We start from the raw sequence: 10,206 nt of genomic DNA, 5'->3' as shown, positions 1-10,206 counted from the left end.
AAGGAAAAAGTTGTCATTAACGTACCACTGTGTAATCTCTGACCTTGAGTCCTTCAGCTGCCATTTCTGATGGACAAGCAGAGCCTGCCTTTCCAAGTGCTAGACCTTTTCCATGATACCTTTGCCTTGTTCCTATATCCTACGACTTCCACTTGTATCTCCCTTTCTCACTTCTTACCTAGAAGCTAAAGCTTGGGCTCTCTGCACAGAGTGGGGAGAGTCAAAGAGCAAGAGGAACACTATATATTCATGGAAGGAATGTCAGTTTTGATGACTCAGATCCTCCAGTCATACATTCATTTACTTGAGTCACTAGGAAAGAAGTTCACATTTAGAATACCAATGATTGTGAATGTTTATAAATGTTCCCTAAACCAAGTGATTCTCAAAATCTGTTGTTTCTTTTTTATTCTCCTGCCACTATTTCTGGGAAGGTAAGGGAATAAGTACTTACACAGTGCTTACCATATGCCAGACATTAGGCCAAGTGCAGCTTAAATATTATATTATCTCATTTGTTCCTCACAACAACTCTGGGGAGGTAAGTGCTATTATTACCCCTAATTTATAGATGAGGAAACTGAAGTAGATAGAATGGAAAGAGCATTGGCTCCGATGTCAGAGAATCTAAGTTGAGATCTTTCTCTAATTCTTATCATCTCTGGGAACTTGGACAAGTCACCTAACTTCCTAGGACTCAGTTTCCTCATCTGTTAAATGATGGAGTTGGACTAGATAGCCTCTTATGTCCTTTCCACCTCTACATCAATAATCTTGTATACATAGAATCCCTTCCATGTAAGTGAAAAAGAATTGAACAGGAGTTTTTTGGTATTGCCAAGATTATTCTGGTGATGAATAATCCTTCTTCACAGTTGTTTCTTAGGTTAATTCAAAGAGATCTACATTCTTGTAATTCTACATCTACATATTGATAGTAAAAGAACATCAAGAAATAGGCAAGACATAATTTTATATATACTTTTTTTGGTCAAAAATATCTTGTGCAGGGAGGGGATAGAGGAGGGGGGGGAATATTTAGGTACTTTAAAGTAACAAACAAACAAAAATTTAATTCATTTTAATAAATTTAAGAACTTAGACTTCCGGTCAAGATGGCAGCTTAGAAGCAGCAAAAGTTCAGACCTCTGAAAACCCTTCCTTACCAATCACAAACTGAATGCACAAACTGAGCCTGAAATTCAGGCTCAACAACAGGACAGAGCCGGGGAACCCTCCTTCTGGACTCAGATCAAAAGGTACGCTCCCCCAAAGCCAGAATCCTAGAGCACTCGAGTCTAAGGGGAAGGCAGAGGGAAGGTCCCAGGACCCCTCCCCCCAACCCAGAGCGCTGAGCCCGCAGCAGCGGCAGGAACCTCAGGGCCTGCAAAGGTGCTGGTTTGAAGGGTGTACCTTGAAAGCAACCTGGGCCAGTCTTGGGGTGTCCAACACGACAGATGGCAGGGAAGCAGCCTGAGAGAGGGGTGGGGGAGGGTTTGCCTCAGGGCACATCCAGACCAACCCAGCTGAACCTAATCCCATCAGGAGCCCTCAGAGCTCAGGGAGGCCAGGACCCCTCCCCCCTTAGAGCGCAGGGCCCTCTGAAAGGACAGGAACCTCAGGGCCGGCAAAGGCACTGAGGTACCTTGCAGACAGTGCTGTGCCAGGCTCGGAGTGTAGAAGTAAGGCAGCGGAGAAGCAACTGGAGGGAACTGAGAGCAGTAACACTCAAAACGCTGGCAGGGAGGGGAGGGCAGACCCTGGGCTTCCCCGGGAAGACAGTGCAACTGAGGAGAATGGACAATTTGCCTGGGGCTAAAGCCTCAGACCATCAGACAGATACACTGAAAGCCAGTCCTCCTCACTCAGATTTCTGACTGTAAAGTGGAAGAAAAACCATAGAGATGGCAAACAGTACAGAAGTTCAAAAGCCTCCAAACACCAAGAAAAGCAAGAAGAAGGGGGTGACTTTGGACACATTTTATGGAGCAAAAATACAAAATACAGAGGAGATAGAAGAGGAAACACAAATACTCCAAAACCTTCCAAAGGAAATGGAAATTCTCCACAAACTCTAGAAGAATTCAAATCGGAAACTATCAAAAAGATGGAAGCCTTCTGGCAGGAAAAATGGGAAACAGTGCAAAAGGAACTCAGCAATCTGAGAGACCAAAATATGCAAATGCAGAAACAGCTCGTAGCCTCAAAAAACAGGTCAGACCAAACTGAAAAGGAAAACCAGTCTTTAAAGGTCAGAATCAGGCAACCTGAAGACAATGATCTTGCAAAAGAGCAAGAATTAATAAATTTAAGAACTTAGACTATCAAGTCATATGGAGAAGTTAATAAGAAGAGTTCAGAAATACAGGAAAACGTGGGAAGACTTGCATAAGGGGGATGAAGACAGAAGAATGAAGATAGAAGAAAGTAATGCCAAAGCAACAATAATTTGATTATATATAATTATATAATATTTCATTATATGTGTATATCTATTTATAATAAATACACAACCATTATATCAATGTAAATAAAGACAACACAGAGGGGTGACAAAACTCAGATCAAACACAACAGTCAATGGGATTCCAAATTATTAAAGTTAAAGCACACTTTCTTCCTTTCTGTGGAGATGATCCACTAACGAAATGGAAAGTAACCTGTTGCAACCATTTAAATATATTGGGTAGTTTTGTTTAACTGTTTTTTTGTGGAAAAGTACTATGGGGGGAGATTGTGTGAGGGGCTTATAGTTTTGGGAAAGTGACCAATATATCAAAACAAAGTTGTTATTTTAAATTTTTTATTATTTTATTCTGAATTAAAGTAACACAAAATGATCATTTTCAAAAACACAAATTAGAATTGAAAAGGGAGATGTAAAACCACAAATCTTTATTAATGTGTAGCTTGCTTTTAAAAATAATTTTTAAACCCTTACCTTCTGTCTTAGAATCAATATTGTGTATTGGTTCCAAGGCAGAAGAGGGGTAAGGGCTAGGCAATGGAGGTTAAATAACTTGCCCAAGGTCACACAACTAGTAAGTATCTGAGGCCAGATTTGAGCCCAGGACCTCCTGTCTCTCTGCTTGGCTATCATTCCACTGAACTACCTAGCCATCACCTACAAAATATAAATTCAATGTGCTACTTTCAAAGATGCCCTAAATGTCCTAGTAGGGTTTTTTTTTTTTTCAACTTTATACTTCCAGTCAGGAAGTTCTGGTTCTGGTTCTCTTGCTAACTAGTTACTATAACTTGAACAAGTAAATCACTTCTCTGGGCCTTGGTTCCCTTATTTGTAAGATAAAATGTTTGGATGATTTCAACGATGTCTTCCACCTCAAGTTCTAAGAGAAGAGGGGAGGGAAATACATTCACATATATACTGCAAACTTCTGCTTCTCCCACCTTTTTCTCCCAAATTCCTTATCCTGACATACTTCTTGAACAAGCATGAGACAAACAATCATCTAAAGGAATATGACTAAATATCTCCATTAGTCAGTCCTCACCTTAGTGGGTATGGGAGCAGCAGCCTGGATCATGGTTTATTAGTTATCTTTGCCTTCCTTACAATAAACCTGAGACTCTTCCCCAAAAAAACCTCTAGTACATGAGGGTCTTAAATTTTAAAAAAGTTTGACAATCGTATGCTAACAATGAATGCAGTATGAACCTAGCTTAAGAAAAGCCTCCCCTTTAAGCCAGCTGTAGGAAGACCCATTGAATCTCATCCTTGCTATTTGACTCTAACTGTGCCACTCATACCAATTATTGATGATGGAGTGCCTTTTGTTGTTGTTGTTGTTTTTAAAAGTGAGATGGCCTCAATTCTTCCTGAATCAGGCTTGGATCAAGAGCTACAATATTCTCTCTGGAGTAAATTCTATCTGTGTCCCACTCTGTGTGATCCCTTTTATAATCAGTAGCTTTGAGGGATAGTAGTAGTTTCTCGGTAACTGAGGATGACGATTGTCTTTGTGCGTTTTCATCTATGATAGATGAGTGTGTACAAAGATACTTGTGCGTGAAGATTTAAGTGGAAAAGTCGATGCACAGAGACAGTCCCACTCTCTCGGCGTTGGAAGCCTGGGTCCAGTGGCACGAAAAATTGTTACATCTGGAGGCTTCCTCAGCTGCATTGGATGGCCGTGTTGTCTTTTGTGCTCCAACACTCCCTAAGCACTCCACAGTGCTTTGCTGCGTCGCCATCTCAGCCATTGAACCTTCTTATTGGTTTCTTCCATCTGTTCCACCGAAGCAGTCTTCACATGCTGGGTGAGCAAAGCCCTAGTTCACCAGGGGTCCACGATGACCCCATGGCTACCCTCACAAGGTTTAGCCAGCCTGTCAAAGCCATTGCCTGGGGTGTGGCCGCTGCTGCATGCTAGCAGCTACTGGGAACCACAAGTGAGAGCTGGGTGTCAGGTGAGGGTCAGAGGCTGGAGAGCTGCCCTAGGAGGACATGACAAGCCTTCCACACCAGAGATACTACCCCTCCCTGAACACCCCATACACCCCAGTAGCTTTGAGGAATAAGAGATGGAATATGGAATAAATGAATTATGATCCAGAGACCAAGTGTTGATTTATGAGGTGAATCATTTCTAAAACCTCCTTCTTACATGTCCCATCCATGACAAATTGGACCAACCCAATTCATGATTAAACTAGCTTCAGATACTTCGAGGACAAGATTTACCTGTCAAAATTATTTTAATATGTGCCAGAATGATTGTGCAGCTTTCATACCATAGAACCAAAAAGGAGTCAGATGACTCAGGCTGGATTGACAGCTCACCTACAAGGGATTCCAGGGCACTGACTAAATTAACTTTCCCAAGACAAATGATGGATGGCATCCCTAGATTCCATGAGAGAGTGTTTGAATCCAATATCCCTAAAATGATCTGTTTGCCTTAACTATAGTGTCAAACTCCCTGGAGATGAAAACCAAGAGAAAACTTTGCAACTGAATTCTTCAAAGAATGGAGAAGTGGTTAAAGCTTCACTAAATATGAGGGTGTGTCCCCTAACCCCCAGTACTGGGTGGAACAGGATGAAGCATTGGGATTGCTTCCAATATAGTAAAGCAAAAGCACTTTTAAAAAAAAAGGGAGAATTGAATAGCAAAGTGAAATCTGTGTTCTTCCCTCTTGAAGCCTCAAGGTAGACTTTTGTTTTTTTCAAGAGCAAGGCTAACTGTTGGAGCCATATAGGGGAACAGTCATCACCTGTGAACCCACCACTGACACCTTCATGACTTTTGGGATCCCAAAAAAAAGGTTTATACCCTGAGACTTACACTTTTACTTCCATTTATTTACTTTTCGATTACAAAATAATCTGACAAGAAAATGTGGTTTTTCTCATCTCAGTCCCTTACGAGACCATTCCTCATTTATTCTATTTCTAGATATGACTTTTAAAGGGTTGAAGGGATGGTGTAGAGAAGAGTGGACCCTGTTAAGTCTGAGTACCTGTCAGGGAACCTTGGTAGTAGGAGGTATAAGCCAACTAATCCAAGTTGCTAGATGCCATCAGTCCAATTGGGGCAAAGTCAAATTTTCTGATGGCTACACCACTATTGGACCTTTAACTTTGGGAACTCAGGAGGAACTCAGCCAACAAGCCATTGTAGACTATCTATGCGCATATCTGGAGTGAAAGTGACTAGTATCTCTGCTGTTAATCCTCTTAGGCTAATTGGTAGCTAGACCCAGTCCTAAATCACTTACACTATTACCTTTACTTACAGTTGGTTACCATTGAGTCCCTTACTCACTATTGCTTAACTGGTGCATCAATTGGTATTGGCAGAATTCTGTTAAAAGGAAAGGGGAATGTGCCAAATCCATAGATCCATCAATTGGGGGCCCTTATTTCCTAGGACAAAGACTCAGATCATCCCTAAGGTAAATGTCTCATTGTTTACAACGATATAAATAACCATTAAAAACTCAACATGGTTACTTTAGAGACTACTAAGAATTGCTTTTAGAATCAGGTCTGGGTTTCTTTCCTGACTCTGATTTTTTTTTGTTTAATTTGGAAAATTATATTTAATGAATTAATTTAGAATATTTTTCCATGGTTACATGATTCATTTTCTTTCTCTCCCCTCCCCTCAAATCCTTCCAGTAGCCATTGGGTTTTATATGTGTCATTGATCAAGACCTATTTCCATATTATTAATATTTGCATTAGGGTGATAGTTTAGAGTCTATATCTCCCATCATATCCCCATAAAACCATGTGATCAAGCAGTTGTTTTTCTTCTGTGTTTCTGCTCCTAAGAATTCTTTCTCTGATTGTGGATAGTGTTCTTTCTCATGAGTCCCTCAGAATTGTCCTGGATTATTGCATTGCTGCTAGCAGAGAATTCCATTACATTTGATTGTACCACAATGTATCTGTCTCTGTGTACAATGTTCTCCTGGTTCTGCTCCTTTTACTCTGCATCAATTCCTGGAGGTCATTCCAATTCACATGGAATTCCTCCAGTTCATTATTCCTTTGAGCACAATAGTATTCGATCACCAACAGACACCACAATTTTTTATTCCCCAATCAGAGGGCATCCCCTCATTTTCCAATTTTTTGCCACCATAAAGAGTGCAGCTATAAATGCTTTTGTACAAGTCTTTTTCCTTATGATCTCTTTGGGTACAAACCCAGCAGAGGTATAGTTGGATCAAAGGGCAGGCACCTGGTTCTCATGGTTGCTAGCTATGTGACCATGGTTTTCACAGCTTTTCTAAATCTAAGTGTTTTTATTTGTAAAATGGAGAAAGTAGGACTTGCACTATTATGCTCACAGGGTTGCTGTAAAGAAAGTGCTTTTATAAAAAAATACAAAATGTTATAGATATGTGTTATTTTTGTTAATAATGTGGTGTTCTGGGGGCAGGTGGGTGGCTCAATGGATTGAGAGATGGAGATTGGGAAGAAATGGTAGAACAAGAAGGACATGAAGAGATGGAGATTGGGAAGAAAGAAATCTGTTCTGGCCTTGACATTGGTTCTTCTTGAGATGTTAATGCCTTTAGACTGGATCCAGTTCAATGGGCTGGTGTCTGAGTATGGATGGTTAAGTGTGTGACCTGAGCAGAATAGCCAGCAATGGAGAAAAATTTACAGAAGGAACTTTTGTCTGTACCACAGGTTCCTCTAAGTGCACATCCCTATATGAGAAACAGAATCCAGGTTCCAGTGTTTCTGAGTCCTTTAATTACTGATTGGTCTTATTGAATTCCTTAAGTCAAATCTTAGTTGGGAGCTGGATTTTTTGTCTGCTCTCTTTTATTTACTTTCAGGAGGAGAGATCATTCCATGTAAAAGAGGAAACAGTATGAGAGGAAAAGAAGAAACCAAATAAACTGAACTGCATTTGCTTGACACACAAAGTAACTGGTTGAATTTGAATGGTTATAAAATGGTTAAAGAGGGAAAAGCTATGGGCACATATTTTTAATGTATCATTTTATTTCTTTTATGGTTCTTTTATTAAAGAGTAAAACATTGTATAGTTTCTATGAATGTTTATCTGTTTATTTAGGAAGCTAACCCTATTAGGTTAAGGACAAATGAACAGAACTTAGTGAAACATAGGTGTGTCTTCTCTCCTGTGTTTCTTAGCTACACATGCAGGATATAGCAAAAGTCTTAGTTCAGTTTTAAGCTTTAATAAGCTTCAATAGCTTAAAACTGAACTGAGATTTTTGGGACATCCCACATGAGATGAAAGGAGAGATTTTTTTTTTTAATCATCAGGTGGCATTGATAGCTAGTAACCTGTTCTTGTTTACCAAAATGTTGAAGACTGAGAAATTTCCACATTTACCCTGGCAATTATATCTCTGCCTTCCTCTAGAGAGATCCCCAGGGAATTATCTCATAGCAAAAAGATAACTTTCTATCTCCCGGCTCTTTCTATATTTTAAACCACTGTGTTTGTTTTTCTAAACCGACCTTAAATCTGGACCTTAAATCTGTAAACCCATCATTTTCCTGAATCACCTATGTTTCACTAAGTTCTGTTCATTTGTCCTTAGCCTAATAGGGTTAGCTTCCTAAATAAACAGATAAACATTCATAGAAACTATACAATGTTTTACTCTTTAATAAAAGAATATTGCTATTCCTGTGTACAATGATCTTTTGGTTCTGTTCATTTTATTTTGTATCAATTCATGTAAGACCAGTTTTTTCTGGAATCCTCCTGATTGTCATTTTTTTTTGTAGTACAATAATATTCCATTATGGTTGTACTTCACCACTTATCCAGCCATTCTCCAATTGATGGATTATCCCTCAATTTCCAATTCTTTGCTACCACAAAAAGAGCTGCCACAAATATTTTTGTACAAATAGATCCTTTCCCCTTTTTATGATCATTTTGAGATACAGACCTAGTAGTGGTATTGTTAGATCAAAGGGTATGCAGTTTTAGAGACTTTATAGTTCCAAATTGTTTTGAAGAATAAATGTTGGATCAGACCACAATTTTGCCAACAGTGCAAATTTGGGGTTTTCTTGGCAAAGATGCTACAGTATTTTGTCATTTCCTCCTCCAACTCATTTTATAGATGAAAAAACAAAGGCAAACAAGGTTAAGAGACTTACCCAGGATCAAACAATAAGTATCCAAGGTCAGACTTTAACTCAAGGAGATAAATTTTCCTGATTCCTGATCCAGTGCTCTATCCAATGTACCTTATTCCAAAAATAACCACAACCATGAGCTAAGTCTAACTCACCAAATGGTTGACTTCCCCCACAAGTTCAAACATATTGCTAGACACACATCAGCAACTTTACCATAGTGAAGTCAAGATTAATTGACTAATCCTGACATCAACTGTGGTTTGGACTTTAGCCATAACATGTATATTGAGATTAGAGTTTAGCAGATGTGACATTTCAAAGAACAAGTGAACTGCTTAATGTACTGCTCTGGAGGGGTCTTGAAGAAATGCTTGTCATTGACTTCATCCAAAGAATCAAAGATGGAGCTAGAAGGAAATTCCACAGTCTTCTAATCTATATGTCTAATCCCTTCATTTAACAAATGAGGAAAGTGAAGAAGAGATTAAATGACTTGTTCATGGTCTCACAAGTAGTGATTTGATACCAGGCCCTGTTGCTCCAAATCTAGTGATCCTTCCATTCTTTTTAAAGAAATGGGGTTCAGGTGAAAAAGTAGGTATAGGTTGATGAATACTGTCACCACTATATAAATCACTTGTAAATCTCTTTGACCTGGAGAAAGAGGGTTGTGCACTTAGCCAATACTTAAATACCTATTAATTGTTGGTTGCCAATCATAGCAGATGAAGAACAGTATTACCAATAGTGAAGATGCTCAAAAACAAAAAAGACAAAACCATAAGACTGAAAACTCTGGAATTACACAAATCATGTTACCCATAGAGACACTGCATGTGTATGTATTTAGTAAACAGCAATAGAGATACTAAAATGTTAAAAGCTAGAAGCAACCTGAGAGATTGTGTAGTGTCTAAATGAAGATTTTGAACCTTTGGGCTTCCTTGCATGGTGGAGAGATTAAAAGGAATTTGGGGAAATACTAAGGGACTTCTGGGGGATGAAGTCCAAAGGTTCAAAATGTCCATTTATACAGTAGTTCAACTTTCTTATTTTATGAGTAAAAAAGTGGACCCAGAAAAACTGATTGACTTTTCTAAGGTTATACAGCTAGTTAGTGGCAGAAATGGAGTTAGAAATCAGGTGTCTTGATTTCTATTTTCATGTTGCTCCTATCACACCTTTCCATCTGATTTGATTTTCACATGATTATATATACACATAAAAATATCCATGAGTTAACTAATGTAAAAATCAATAATCTAATATAAAATACTTTATATTTACATAATAGTTTTTAAGTTTTCAAAGAATTTCACATATATTATCTCATTCTATTTCTTTACCCTTCAATAATCAATAAATTAATAGTTGATACAGAGACAGCTCAGTGAATTGAGATCCAGGGCTAGAGATGAGAACTCCTGGGTTCAGATCTGGCCTTGGACATGTCATAGTTGTGTGACTTTGGGCAAATCACTTAAATCCAATTGCCTAACCCTTATTGAACTTCTATCTTAGAACCAATACTTAATATTCATTACAAGACAAAATGTATGGATTTATTAAAAATAAATTATATTTGGAGGCAGCTGG

The sequence above is a fragment of the Monodelphis domestica genome, chromosome 3 (genome assembly GCF_027887165.1).
Source record: "Monodelphis domestica isolate mMonDom1 chromosome 3, mMonDom1.pri, whole genome shotgun sequence".
In the NCBI taxonomy this organism is placed as follows: Eukaryota; Metazoa; Chordata; class Mammalia; order Didelphimorphia; family Didelphidae; genus Monodelphis; species Monodelphis domestica.
The sequence above is the reverse complement of the archived record's forward strand: the minus strand, read 5'-3'. Positions refer to the sequence as shown.